The sequence below is a fragment of the Bos taurus genome, chromosome 17 (assembly GCF_002263795.3).
Source record: "Bos taurus isolate L1 Dominette 01449 registration number 42190680 breed Hereford chromosome 17, ARS-UCD2.0, whole genome shotgun sequence".
Lineage (NCBI taxonomy): Eukaryota > Metazoa > Chordata > Mammalia > Artiodactyla > Bovidae > Bos > Bos taurus.
In genome coordinates this window covers 9644696-9660253 of record NC_037344.1, presented here as the reverse complement: position 1 = coordinate 9660253, position 15558 = coordinate 9644696, and the positions used below count along the sequence as shown (strand labels likewise).

General features: G+C 40.4%; 1 protein-coding gene and 1 non-coding gene across 8 annotated transcripts in view; both read right to left on the bottom strand.

The window, feature by feature from the left end:
- Nucleotides 1-15558, bottom strand: part of NR3C2 (nuclear receptor subfamily 3 group C member 2) — a 439920-nt gene that overhangs the window by 361119 nt on the left and 63243 nt on the right. The gene's annotated exons all lie outside the window — the stretch shown is intronic.
- Nucleotides 13411-13476, bottom strand: MIR12037 (microRNA mir-12037). The gene has a single exon (NR_162401.1). It is a non-coding gene; the product is annotated as a microRNA mir-12037 (primary transcript).

The window sequence follows — 15558 nt, the reverse complement described above, 5'->3', positions numbered from 1 at the left end:
TTTGCATTCACCACTTGGCTGTTGGGCACAAGAGGCCTAACTTTTGGCTTGCCTTGGCTTTTAACATGCCTTCTTCACTAAGTTTCTTTATTTGCAGCTTTTGATTTAAAGCGAGAGATGTGACTCTTCCTTTCACTTGAACACTGACAGGCCGCTGCACAATTATTAATTGGCCTGATTTCAATACTATTGTATCTCGGGGAACAGACAGGCCTGAGGATTTGAGAGATAGGGAAGTGGCTGGTCTGTGGAGCAGTCAGAACACATACAACATTAAGTTCACCATCTCATGTATGTGTGGTAGTAACCCTTAGTTACTAGTGATAACTAAGATCGTTGACCACAGATCACCGTAACAAATACAATGATGAAAAAGTCTGAAATGTGAGAATTACTAAAATGTGACCCAGAGGCAATGAAGTGAGGAAATGCTGTCGGAAAAATGGTGCTGAAAGACTTCCACAATGCAAGGGTGTCACAAACCTTTAATTTGTAAAAAACACAATAAAAGTGAGCAATAAAAAGAGGTACACCTATATTTTTAACCTTCACAAAAGACCCTACTGTTTTATCCACTGCAGAGAAAAAACAGCCTTAGAAGTGAAATTGTCCAAACTCATAAAACTAACCAGTACTCAAGCCAAGATCAAAAGACAAATCTGGGGAAAAAACAATCTGTCCAACTCCAAAGTTACTCAATCTCAGTCTGAAGCAACTCAATTAGTGAGGAATGTATTAAAGTATAAAATACATGTTATATAGATGCAATCATATGTATTTTATAGCACATAAATTAGTATCCGTAATTAACATATTATACAACAAATATGCTAGTCTGGTTTTAATATTATAAATTATAACCTAATTTCTTTTATAAAATACTTTATAAAAATTATCCGTCTTTTGAAAAATTATAAAAATATGCTATGAATGGCAGTAATTAGTAAAATATTTAAAACATCATTTATTTATAGGTTACTAACTTCTTACTGCAAATCAAGAGATCTGTTTTGGAAAAAACAGTCCAATATTAAAATTGAAAGTCACTCCAATATTAAAATAAGGAGACAGTTAGGATCTCGTAACTAAAGTAGGACTACACATAAAGCTGTGAAACAGTATGACCTCTTCTCTCCCAACGAAAAAGACCTGCTCCCAATCCATATCCTTAAAAAAAAATGTAAATGGTAAAGTCTCCATTTCCCCAGAGGCAATATTTTCAAATCTAGCTTGTCACCACAAGATAAAGACAATTTACCCAAAGTGTAAATAAGAAGGTCTATAAATGAGATAATAAGCAAACAGAATATTCTCAAAATTAATCTGTGCCAAGAGTTAAAATATTCACAACTTGATTACTTTAATGCATGAATAACATGGAGAATAGCATGAACTATCACGCTGCATATTTCAGAATACTGTATAAAAAGTGGCTACATTAATATGAACTAAAGTAGCCCTTTCCAACGATTTTCTTAGCATTCTCCTTTCTGAGCTGAGCAAACCAAGCCTTAGGCGATCGGGGTGGAGATAAATCTGTATTAAGAGGTACTTTACCTTCATGTAAATCAAGACAGTGTAGCTATAATTTTGTTAGGCTCCAGCATACAGCAGCAGAGAAATCTAGTAGATCTTTGTTTCTTTTAGGATGATTTCATGCTTGAGCCTTTGGTTAACAATTATGGGTTTTCTATATTTTGTGTGTGTCTGAAATTAAACATGACAGCTCTGCCGCAATTTTTTGAAGTTTTATAAATGTTAAACAACAGCTGTTTGACTAAGGATTTGCCATACCAAAATGTAAACGAACATCACCAGCTCAAAGGGTCTAAGTTTACGACTTTAACGCCATAATCCAAGGACACAGTTTGACTTCACAGGGTCTATAAATAAGCACCTTTTAAAGCTGAATGACAGCAATAAGGAACTACACACTTAGTAAAATGATAGGGTTTTTTTTTTTTTTTTTGTCTTTTAAGAACCACAATTCACTGGCAATTTCTGGGAAGGAAACAAAATAAATTTTATATAGACTACAATTGGCATCTACTGTTCAACATATTCAAAATAGAATTCAGATGATCACACATGATAAATAATACATGTTTTCTATTACCCAAAATATTAACAATATAAAAACTAACTTTTTTACCTGTAATAATTGAAGCTAAATTTTTTCACAGTATCATGAGAAATTTAGTTCAAATTTATTTTTTCCTAAATGTTACTGACAAAAAGACATAACATATGACCCCATCAATTGAGCTTTTTTATTCAAATACCTTACATAAAACCTATTAATATTCTGTCCTCCAACCCCACGTGGTTTGAACTTACTCCTCAAGCCTATACAACTCAGTACACATTCTAAACAAATAAGAAACTCTATCTGCTAAAGGTAATTCCCCAAACTGCATACAACAGGTTCATCTTATTCTATTTGGTAAAAACTACAGATTTTTGCTATGCGTAAATCAATTCTACAGTCAACTATTACCTGTTCCTCCTAAGATGTCATATAAATGGCTTCATAAGATGCCATATAAATGGAGAACTGTGAATTAATTTAATAATAAAACATTTAATCACACTGAATCGCTTCTTTACAAAGACATTTCTGAAAATACTGGCAACTAGGCATATTGGTAAGCCCTTTGCAATCATAGGTCCTATAGCAACTGCCAAGGCAGGCCCAATAGTGAGCAGCAGTCATCAGGGCAAAAGTCTGTACAACTCTATTCCTGGAAGAATGATCTCCCAGGACAACAGGATGCTGACGGTAGAAAGGAGATCCTAGATCTTCCTGTGACTGTTTTATCAAAATGGAGGGTCATGCCTCCGGTTGTTCCCAGGTCCATCAGGGTAGCCAGCAGGCCTCTAAGCACCGATATGACTTGGCTGCTGTGGAGGAACGAAGATCCTCCTCTAGTTCAGCAACGCAGATGGCCAAGGACAGGGGCCCAAGAAAGAAGCTACCACGGAAATGAAAGAACAAATCCTGAGGAAAACAGACTTATCACATCAGCGTTATATAATAGGAAGAATCCCGATGCATCATGCGGCTTGTGCTAAAACGCTTAGTGATCTCATTCTTACCATAACAAATTATCTGCCAGCAAAGACCTTCAAGGTCAAACCCTGGCAACAATTAAAAAATAATGAAAAGCATTCATCCAAAGGCAGAGTTAGAATGTTTTAGTTTGAAGCAATGTGCTGTATATTTTATTAGCTATAACTTGTTTAATTATTCATCGCAACTCTGCTTACATTCCATATAGAAACCTCAGGTTGCTCAGATTTCTATCTGAAATCCTGTTTTTTCCCCCCCTTATTCAAAGGCAAATGCCTTAAGAGACCAAAATTTCTATGATTTTCAACAGAACACAAAGATCTACTTGTTCAGAATAAGATACTAAATTAAAGCCTGAAATAAACACATGGAAAAAGAGGGGGGAAAGAAAGGAGAGAAAAGGAGAAGAGACAGATGTGTCATGTCATCATTGAAAATAACACAAACCTCTTGACCAGACTTTGCCCCAGGGTCCCTCCTTCTGTACCTTGGCTGCGCATGCTCCCAGCCCATTTGCCTTCTCCATGTGCCCATGCTGTTCTCAGGGTCCAGGGCCCTCTGCTGCCTCAAAGGCTAACTGAAGCATTGCTAGGCACTTTCCAGAAGCTTCCATGTGGCTGCCCATCAGTGATAACGCCATTGTCTCCTTGAGTTGCTTCTGGGCACATTTTGCCCCTAAAGACAGAGCCATTATCACCAGTTTAATCATCTGCCTATTTCTGATACACAGGTGAGCCAAAGGTGTTCTCTGCTGGAGAAGCAGACAGAGGTATGGAGGTACAGGGCACGGTGGCGTGGGGGGGCTGGGGTTCTGCTCTGGTATCTGCACTCTTGATACCAGTCTGATGAATGCATGCGAATTAGGTCCCCTCATTCACGTAACATAGAGGACTTCCCATTCTCTCCATGGCTCTGAACGTGAGCATCTAAGTAGGAAAATTCAAGTCTTAACACTGAAACACACAGGGCCACTCCCTGGTGTGGACCCAGGTCTGAGCCCCAGAGGAGTCTCAAAGGGGTGACAGTCTGGACCAACAGCACACTTTGGCTTTCCTTTCACACAATCAAAGGCCTTAACAAGTAACCTGATGGTAATGTTTCCTAAAAATGGCCACCAGGACTATATAATCCGCCTCACGTGAGGGGATTTGGAGTCAAACTGAGTAAGGTATCAGCAACAGACTGAGACAGTCAAAGCATCTTTAACCTTGGAGGGATCACAGTGATTCGTTCCGCTCCCTCATTTTAGAGGCCAAAGGGAGGAAGCCCTTATGCTAAGAATGGAGTAGCTTCCTGAGCAGATCTAAGTCAGACATGGGCATTCAAAGGGTCAGACCCCATGTTCCCTAATCTGGGTCTGTAGCATTTTTATTGGGGGCTTCCCAGGTGGCATAGTGGTAAAACATCCAACTGCCAACCCAGGAGAGGCAAGAGACATGGGTTCGACTCCTCGTCCAGGAAGATTCTCCTGGAGCAGAAAGATTCTCCTGGAGGAGGAAATGGCAACCCACTGCAGTATTCCTGCATGGAGGATCCCATGGACAGAGGGGCCTGCTGGGCTACAGTCCAGGGGGTCACCAAGAGTTGGACATGACCACACAAGAGCACAAGCATTGCTATCACACCACAGATTGCTGGAATTCAAGAACTTCCTGGGGTCAATTTCAAAAGAAAAGACTACAGAATGTTAATTTCTTCTATTCTAGTGTTCTTTAGAGCTTTATTCTGTTTCTAAAGGAAAGATTAAAAAAATGTAGTTCCCTCTTACATGCCGTTTTCCGGGGTTTTGTCTTGACCTCTCTGCCGTGATACTGCTGCACACAAGTGGTGGGGGGCAGTTCTTCCACCCGCATGTCTAGTCTACTCTTTTTCTTTAGAGACACAACCTCTGTTACATTCAGAGCAGCAACTTCTAGATAAGAAATGACACATCCCAACCTTTGGTTCAGCTACAGATGGCAGAGACCTAGCTCTGGCCAATGAGCTGCTTTAAGCTGCCAGTGAGAGCTCACAAGAAAGTTCTTTAAAAGGGAGGAGATTTGACTGGCTTCTGTCTTTTGCACCTTTCCTTTCAACTTCTTCATTTCTAGGAGGACCCTGGAGGTGTGGCAGCCACTTTGTCACCATGAGGCAACAAGCATGAGGGTGAAAGCTGGATGACCGAAAGGAGGGCTGAAAAGAAAGTCAGAAAGATCCTCAGATCTGATGACAATGTAGGGTCATCTAACCTACCCTGGGCTGCCTTTCTCTAAATCAAAGAAAAAGACCTCTGTTTGATTAAGCCACTGCGGCTCGAGTTTTCAGTTACACACAGATGAATAGATGTTACCATGAACAAGAAAAACAATCACAATTGTGTATTTTCAATTATATAGTTCAAAAAATTTTTTATGATCGAATGTAGACCAACCACTCACTGAGTGCTCTCTAACTTACTGGAAATAACATGAAGAGTTCTCAATGTGTCCCACTGTTAATAATAATAATAATACAGTCATCTGAATGCATAAAGTGCTAAATATGGCTGTATCCTGATAAAAGTCAAGGTAAACTGGGTCAGTAACTTATGGTAATCTCTAAGAATTTTTTACAGGGACACAACATCCCCTATATGAACTGGGGATGCTGTTTGCTCAAAAGGATATGTTTTTATTCTAAACAGCCAATTTCTCAATGTCTAAATTCTCAAATTTAAAGCAAGCAATGTATTATCAATGGTGCAAAGAACATCCAAGCAGCCAGTTACCCCCATCTTATCAAATACTGTGTAGCCAGAAACACAATCAGAATATGAACATACCCCTGAACATCCTGCTCCCTGCACTGCATATTTAATAAACCATTTTCCGCGTCCAGATTCCTTCTTGAGACCTCCCCAAAATTCTCAGCTGCTACCACCTCTGCATCTGCCAGACGCATTTTAATTCTTGTCTCACTTGCAAATTCTAATAAGCTGAAAGGAGAAGATGGCTTCGGAAAATAACTTATATGCTACAGTAGTTTACTTCTCAGAATATTAGGCAAGTAAATAAAAGTCCAATACATTAGGGTAAAATGATAAGGTCCTGCAAGGCTACTTCAGCCTTAGACAGTCACTTCTAAATTTTATTTATTTATTTTTATTTATTTATTTTTTATTTTATTTTTTAACTTTACAATATTGTATTGGTTTTGCCATATATCAACATGAATCCGCTACAGGTATAAATTATACCAATTTTACTCCTCAGAAAGTGTACTTGTATCACATCATGACTTCGCATAAAAACATATCAAGTGTCAGCCCCTATTTCAATGTATAAAACCATATAGAAAGTGACAAAATGCCTAGCTGTAAGTAGGAAAATATTAAACATTCATTTATCTGGAAATAAGTAATCCTATTATTTAACAATTCATATCATTTAGTCACATGTGTGCTGTGCCAAGTCACTTCAGTCATGTTTGACTCTTTGCGACCCTATGAATTGCAGCCCGCTAGGCTCCTCTGTCCATGGGATTCTCCAGGCAAGAATACTGGAGTGGGTTGCCATGCCCTCCTCCAGGGATCTTGCTGACCCAGGAATGGAACTCGCATCTCTTATGTCTCCTGCAATGGCAAGCACGTTCTTTACCACTAGTGCCACCTGGGAAGCCCTTCATTTAGTTGCTGTCTTGCCTAAATATTTTAAGGGGAAGGGCCAGGAGGGACAGCTGCAGTCACAGGGCTTGTAGGAGACTCAAAGGAGAAAGCGGAGTTTCTCTGACTCTCTTGAAGCCTGGCCATCCTCAGGCAGAGGACTTGGGTGGCTTATATCTCTGGCAAGCAGGTTGGAAAGGGACATATGGACTCATAGGCATTGCCTTGGCAGGCACTCTACAGTACCCTGGCTTACAGAGGAAGCTTTGCTTGGCTAAGATCATAACTAAGGTATGTTACAGGTCAATAACTTTGAAGACATATGTTATATCTCAACTGATTCAACATTCAATGTTGAGATCTAGCTTTTATCTAATAGTTCCACTTTCATCTACCAAAGCATCACATGTGGCTCTTCCTAAGACACCAGGAAAGCCTCTCTTAGCCACACCCCCAGGTCTCTGAAGCCACCCAACTTGCAATTAAATGCACTGAGGGGCCTGGCTAGATCCTACAGAAAGAGTGGAGCCCCCAGTGAAAAAGAACTCACTGCAGAGAGAACCTGGCTCACCTATACTTGAAAAGAAATGTGGCAGGGGCTTTGCTGTGATTCTACAAGGAACAGCTACAGTGCCTCAGCTGCAGGATTCAAAAATGGGTGTTTCCACTCTAAAGGCACCATTTTCAGGACATTAATTTTGTAAATGTACCTGTATTTTAAAAATACACTTTTTCACAGTTTTAGAAATCTTCTTGCCCTTTGCATTTTTCTTTCCCCATTTATCTCTTGAGTCTTACTTTTGTAAAACATGAGGCTTTCCTCTCTTCCCAATTACAGGAAAAATCCTTCATTTAGATAGAGTGTCAGTTTAACTTTTAATAAGACAATCTATATAGATAAGAATTTTAAAATCTCAACTGCACAAAAAAGTACATTCTTTGGACTGACAGATAAATATCTTGCATCCTTTGTGCATTTTATAGTGATTACATTATATAAATATAATATGAATAATCAGGTCTTAGTTGTATATTATTTCATTTAAATATACGGAAGACATACTATTGGTTACCAACTATAACAGAACTTGAAGAACAAAAATATTTAAAGAATAAAGGGTACAGCTGAGGCTAAAAACTTATGTTCACAAACTACTTTTCATATTTTAAATGAATTAAGAAATTGAAGGCCTTCCCAGGTGGTGCAGTGGTAAAGAATCTGCTTGCCAACACAGGCTACACAGGAGATGTGGGTGCAAACCCTAGGTCGGGAAGATGCCCTGGGGGAGGGCATGGCAACCCACTCCAGTATTCTTGCCAGTAAAAACTCATGGACAGAGGAAGCCTAGCAGGCTGCAGTCTATAGGGTTGCAAAGAGTTGAACACAACTGAGAGAATGAGCACACAAACAAGAAATTTAAGTGCTAAGCAATATAATCATATTAAAGTTTTTTCACCTGAACATGATATGACATCAGGAAAATGCAAATTAAAACAAAGAGATAAACTACAGAACTATCAGAAACGCCAAAATTTAGAACACTGACAACATCAAATACTGGCAAGAAAGTGGGACGACAGGAACTCTCACTCACTGCTGATGGTAAATCAAAAGGCACCTCAACTCTGGGAGAAGAGTTAAGCCGTTTCTTACAAAACTAAACTACTCTAAGCCTATGATTCAGTAATCACAGCCTTTAGTACTGACCCAAATGAAAATTCATGCCCACAGAAAACCTTTCACAAGAACATTTATCGTATCTTTACTCATAATCGCTAAAACTTGAAAGCAACCAATACATCCTTCAGTAGGTGAATGAGTAAACAGTGGTACATCCAGACAAAAGAATATTACCCAGCACTAAAAAGAAACGGGGTCGCAAAGAGTCGGACATGACTGAGCAACTGAACTCAACTGAAAAAGAAAGGAGCTATCAACCCATGAAAAGACATATAGGGACCTCAGGAATGCATACAACTAAGCGAAAGAAGCCTGTCTGAAAAGGCAACATATACGATTCCAACTATGACATTCTGGGAAAGGTAAGACAATGGAAACAGGAAAAAGATCAGTGGTTGCTGGGGGCGGGCTGATACGGGTGGAACAAAGAGGGTTTTTAGGGCAATTAAAATACTCTGTATGATACCATGATGGCCCCAACACATCATTATACATCTGTCCAGATTCACAGAACACGTAACAACAAGAGTGAACCCTAATGGAAACTACCAACTGTGGGTGATAAAGGTGTCCGTGTAGGGCTACTCTGGTGGGGGACGTTGGTAACACAGAAGACTACGCGTGTGAAGAGGAGCAGGATGTGTGGGAAAGCATTGTACCTTCCTTTTAACTTTTCTGTCAATCTAAAATTGCTCTTTTAAAAGGTCTTTAAAAGTTCATCTGTAATGTAATGGCTCCGTTTTAAAAATCAGTATCTTTTACATATGCCAGGTTATGAATATGTAATGCAACAGTTCACACTGTGTATACATGTTGCTGTTCTTCTTTAGTTGCTAAGCCATATCTGACTCTTTTGGGACCCCGTTGACTGTAGCCTGCCCGCCAGGCTCCTCTAGCCATATAATGTCCCAGGCAAGAATACTGGAGTGGGTTGCCATTCCCTTCTCCAGGGGATCTTCATGACCCAGGGACCAAACCCATGTCTCCTGCATTGGCAGGTGGATCCTTTACCACTGAGCCACCCGGCAAGTCCTTGTGGATACAGGGCTGTGCTAAAGGCATGAACTCTGTACTAGAAAGGGGAAACACCAGCTGAGTGGTAACATCTGAGAAAAAGGAAAGGAAATGTGATTAGGCATCTTTCAATTATACATTCCTTTAAAAAAAAAAAAAACAGAAACTGCAGTAAATATGCAAAATGTTGACAAACTGGAAGGACAATTTCGTGAGTGTATTTCTAGTTTCTTCAGTATGGAAAAAAATCTTGGGATGAAATTGCAATATTCTCAGGTGAAAACACGACCCAGTGGCATCTGAGGGTAGGTGAGAAGTGCCAGGCTACAGGAAGGATTCAAAGGTTTTAGGAGAGAGGCAGGAAGGGTATTTAGAAGGATCGAAGAGCAGGGCCAGTCTCACCTGAAAAGAGGGCAGGGTAGGATTGTATTGGGAGACAGAGCACTGCAGGCCCAGTGTGTGGGAAATACAAGGCCCCATTCAAGCAGGTGCTGTTCACCTGGTGCTGTGTGACCCCAGATTTTAGAATTGTTTACATCGGCTTACTATGAACCAAGCAGGAAGATGCCTCATTTGTCACATAAAATGAAAGCTCAAACACAGAGGAAACCACTAAAATATTGTTAGAAACAACAATCTTAAACTAAGATGTTGACAGCACAAAAAACCTGTTAGCAAAGACATGCTTACTTAGAAAAGTAAAAGACTATGCCTGCTCGTAATAGTACTTTTAAGAGTGAAGTCAGGAATTTATTTTATCTGGTACACACAGTAATTTGCTATAAAGCTTTATGAAACAGCTAAAGTAATGTTACAGCCAGAAACCAATTGTTGCTAAAATGCATTCAGTTAAAATGGAAAATATAGGGAAATAAAACACTGTAATTGTCTCTCAACCCACATTGTATATTATGTTGCTAAATTATATACTATTATATTTTCTACATTTTAATAAGCTTTCCCATAGAGGAATTGATAACATAAGGAAACCATTCTCTGCTTTTATTTCTGAAGACCTAAACAATATCCCACACATATTTATAAACCAAACAGGGCCTGGGCCTCTCATTAGATCCCAAGGCTCACAAAATCTATCTCACAAAACCACGCCATGTAACAATACCTGAAATAGCTAACACAAATGGTTTTCCTGTCCTCCTCCTTACTTTTGATTCACAGTCGGGGAGTTACATAGGTAAAGTGAGCTATAATAGTCTGTAAGGAAAAAAAAAATCAAGGTTTTCTTAATTTTAGAAAAAAATCTTAATAGCGTGTTGTATAATTTATAAAATATTGTCTTTGGCCTTAATAATATTTTATTTAAATTTGTCCATCCACCAGTTAGTTGGTGTCAGTAAACATTCAGTGGGTGTAAGTAAAATGGAGACTTCTCCCCAAAGAGATGAGACTATTTCATGGCCCTGATCCCCATTTAACAGGATGCTGACCAACCACATACTAATAAGCATTATGTCCAGTACTTAAATAAAAGGTCACGCGTCTTCAAGCTATTTGAGAATTTTTTAAATAATAAATCATCATTAATAAAATGGTAGAAAACTTTTGGGGAAGTAAAAGAAATTCACACGTCTCACAACAGTGAATAGTTTTCTAAGTGCAGAGCTGATTATAATATCAGGTGCTTGGGTTAAGCAGAGTACCAAACCTGAAATTTGAAGCAATATTCCTAAGCTCCAAAAGGATCTAGTTAGCCAAATATACTGAATGCACACAGCTCCAAAGATCTGGACAGGGCAAATTAGAATCGTTCACCAAATATTAACAGAGAAACTTCAATCAGAAGAGATGCACTTTGGTAGAAATTTTAAGGAAAACAATTTATAAGTCTTTTCAGGTCATATTATTGACTCCGATTTTCTATAAACATCTTAAAATGTGAAGCAGGAAACAAAGTTCTATGCTTACCCCCTTTTAAGGTTCAGATTGCACCGAGTTCTAGGGAACTAATGTGTTTCTGAAATATTTGCTATCAGCGAGATGTAAATTGTGTTTTTCCTGTTGACTCTCTCTTAGGTATTTACAACACACTCTAACTTCCTGCTCCCCTTGTTCTTGCAGCGTATCTGGCCACTGTCCCTAGAATTTAGCCCAGCACTTGCTGGTGACTCCATGGGTACGTATGACACAGAGAGGACGGGGCTGACAAAATGAGAAGGCAGCTCAAGGAAAACGAAAGCCGACCTTAAAAAGCCTGGTTCTCTTTGCAGGGAAAAGAAGATGGACCCCGCACAAGGATACCATGCAAATTCATGAAGTGTTTCATACTGTTTAAAAAATGAAAAGAAAAAAAAAATGGTTCTTTTGAAAGAATCTCAAATAAGCACTGACCACATCCAAAACACTGTAAAATTTTATTATGGTAGATGAAAAGTAATTTATGAAAATTAAATGCTATAGAAGGAGCTGCCTCAGAGACACAGAGAAGAGATAAGATAAAGTCTGCATGCCTGCTCATCCCTTTAACATAATTTAAGGCTTTACCTTCATTTCAAGGTGAGTGGTACTATCACCACAGCATCTGCTATAGGTAATCAGCATCTGTTTAATATCTGCAACTCTCTCCCATCTTGTTCTCATCTGTATCATTCTCTTGTCCCCTCTTTTTAACAGTAGGTACTTGCCGGTTATAATATTTTAAATATAGCAGTGTGTACATGTCAATCCCAAACTCCCTAATTATCCCTTCACTCCCAGGTAACCATAAGCTCATTCTCTTAGTCTGAGTTTATAAAGATATTTCTCAACAGGTAGAGATTCAGGTGCTAATATTAATAGAAAGATCACTACTGAAATTTATTGTTTATTTGAATTTCCTACAAATGGAATAGCCCTGAAGCTGCAATAAATGCTGACTTTTTTTTTAATATGGAGAAGGGAGACAAAATTAAATTTGCCAGCAATTCACAAATTAATTTCCCTATCTTATGTTCATCAGAGGAATTATGAGGAAAAATGAAATAAATGTGAAAGCACATGACATTTTTTTTTAGTAGTTCAGTTCAGTCACTCAGCCACATCTGACTCTTTGCAACCCCATGAACCGCAGCACGCCAGGCTTCCCTGTCCATCAACTCCCGGAGTTCACTCAAACTCATGCCCATCGAGTCAGTGGTGCCATCCAGCCATCTCATCCTCTGTCGTCCCCTTCTCCTCCTGCCCCCAATCCTTCCCAGCATCAGGGTCTTTTCCAATGAGTCAACTCTTCGCATGAGGTGGCCAAGTAGAGAAGTAAGTAAATGTGAAGTACAGTCATTTCTCATTGAATATGATTCAAATAGGTGGGAACCGTATCTTGACTGTGGTTCTTAATGATGGGGGGATATTCGGATCCCTAGTGAAGCTGGGTGAACACACATATATCTAGGCTCTGCTTCCCAGCACATCTAATCAGAGGGTGTTAGGTTCAGTTCAGTTGCTCAGTCGTGTCTGACTCTTTGTGACCCCATGACCCGCAGCACGCCAGGCCTCCCTGTCCATCACCAACTCCCGGAGTTCACCCAAACTCATGTCCATCGAGTCGGTGATGCCATCCAACCATCTCATCCTCTGTTGTCCCCTTCTCCTCCTGACCTCAATCTTTCCCAGCATCAGTGTCTTTTCTAATGAGTCAGCTCTTCACATCAGGTGGCCAAAGTATTGGAATTTCAGCTTCAACGCCGGTCCTTCCAATGAACACCGAGGACTGATCTTCAGGATGGACTGGTTGGATCTCTTTGCAGTCCAAGGGACTCTCAAGAGTCTTCTCCAGCACTACAGTTCAAAAACATCAATTCTACTAGGTGGTGCCCTGGAATCTGCAGTTTTAAAAGCTGCACAGGTGGTTCTGTCGAAGCCCTGGTTGATGATGAGCTGCCACAGGTTCAGATGCCTTAACCGCTGCGTGGGTCACATCAACCAGAAGGGTCAGTGGTGGGGATGGCGACAAAGTGCAAGATACCACCTACTGAGCTCCGGCTCCCTGGGAATGTCTAGATGCAAGCCTGGTAGAATCAGGGCTTCCGTTTTACTAAAGAGAAGACAGAATGCAAGATTTTGGTTGAATAATAACAATGGAATTCTATTTTCTCTTCAGCAAAATGGAAGCCCTGGCAGGAATAGAGACACAGACAGAGAGAATGGACAGGTGGACTCAGGGTGGTTAAGGGGTGTGGGGACGAATTGAGAGATTAGCAGTGACATATACACTACCATGTGTGAAACAGAGAGCTAGTGGGAATGCTGTGTGGAACAGGGAGCTCGGCTCAGTGCTCTGTGATGACCTAGAGCGGTGGGATGGGGAAAGAGGTGGAAGTGAGACTCAGTAGGAAGGAGATGTATGTATACTTACAGCTGATTAGTGCACTTTGCTATACAGCAGAAACTAATACAACATTGTAAAGCAATGATACTCCAATAAAAATATTTTTAAAAAATTTTAAAAATTCAGTTGAATGGAAAAATCTCTTGAATTTTAACTGCTGATACATGCTAATGATCACACTGAGGCCCTGGCAGTCTGATCTCAGGTTCAGAAGATCTACAGTATTAAGTTTTGTTTCTCAGCTAGAGCGCTCTGAAGGGCTGTCATGGCAGCGTGTGGAGGGGAGGAGGCTGGAAAAACATGGCCACAGTACTTTGCAGCTCTTTCCATTAAGTGACAGTGGTCTATTCGCCACCCCTTGAGTCTGGCTGGCTCTGTGACTTATTTTCACCACTAGAACACAGCAAAGTGATACTGTGTGTGTTCCAGATCCGGGGCCTCAAGGAGCCTTGCAACCTTCCCCTCTCCCTGCTTTGAACGCTCCTGTTGCCAGGTAAGGACGCCTGGGACAGGAGACAGTGAATGAGAGACCCCCTGGGGAGAAGCTTGCTCAGCACCCAGCACCAAGGGCCCCCCCACCACCACATGGGTGTGGTCATCTGAAGCTATCCAGCCCCAGCCAGGCAAGGCATCAGATGACCACAGCCTCCTGAATGGGTCCAGCTATGATGAGAAAACCGCCCAGCCAAGCCCACCCAAAAGGCAGAATCATGAGCAAGTAGCTACTGCTTTAGCCATGCCACCTTGGGGAGGCTGAATCAGCAAAAATCAAAAACTGATACAGAAGCTGTACTGAGAACAGAGTGCTGCCATAATAAAAGCGGATAGGAAAAATGTATGATCTACACTGGAAACATGTGGAGTCAGTTTTCAGACTGGGTGGTAGACAGAAGCCGGGGAACTAATAAAGAGGTAATTAAAGGTTGGAAAAACAGTGGCCTGTTGTGGCAAAACAACCGATGACATTTTTGCCTGCGATAATGTGGAAGATAAAAACCCACCTAATGAACTGGTTGATCTGGTCAAGAAGATCTCTAGAAAGAATGCTGAAAACACAGTTTGGTTTCTGTAGTTGATAAAGGCACCAGGGAAAGAAAAGAGGAGCTAAATAAGGAATTGTTCAGTTTGCAAGCAGAATGTAAGGGAAAAAGAACTCGGATTTGGTGGGCTGAAAATAAACCTCTCATCTTCAAAGTTTTCAGCGTGGTAGATAACCTCTGTGACTCAGTGTGTGTGTGTGTGTGTGTGTGTGTGTGTGTGTGTGTGTGTGCGCACGTGCATGAGTGTACACACGTGCTAGGGCAGAGTGGGCATGTAATACTTAAAAAAACACACACTTAAATGTACACATGTGTATGTAGATGTAAAGGGTTTTTTTACTATTTATTTAAAATAGTGCTTTACATTAAACAAATATGAATATACTATGCATAGATTCTAAATTGGCATCAACTTTTTAAGGTAAAATGTAAGACTGCAAATAAATTTTATTCTTGTGGCTGGTGGTTTGGGATACACCATTAAATCTTCCAAGATGGGCATTCCTCTTCCACATGAGGAGTACCAGGCGGAAAAGGGGGCAGCAATGAGATAAGCCACCCAGGCGAGTCCTCACTTCCCGTCTTAGAAACTTGGCATCCGTTTAAAGTTCCCATCAAAGTGGGGAGCACGGCAACACGGAGCCCTGGGATGATAACTTGGCCCCAAGGGTATACAAAGGATATGACTGTATTCCAACCCTCACAGATCCATTTCTCCAAAGAAAAGGACCCTGGGGTACATGTGTCTTTTTCAATTATGGCTTCCTCAGCATATATGCTCAGTAATAGGATTATTGGGTCATACAGTAGTTT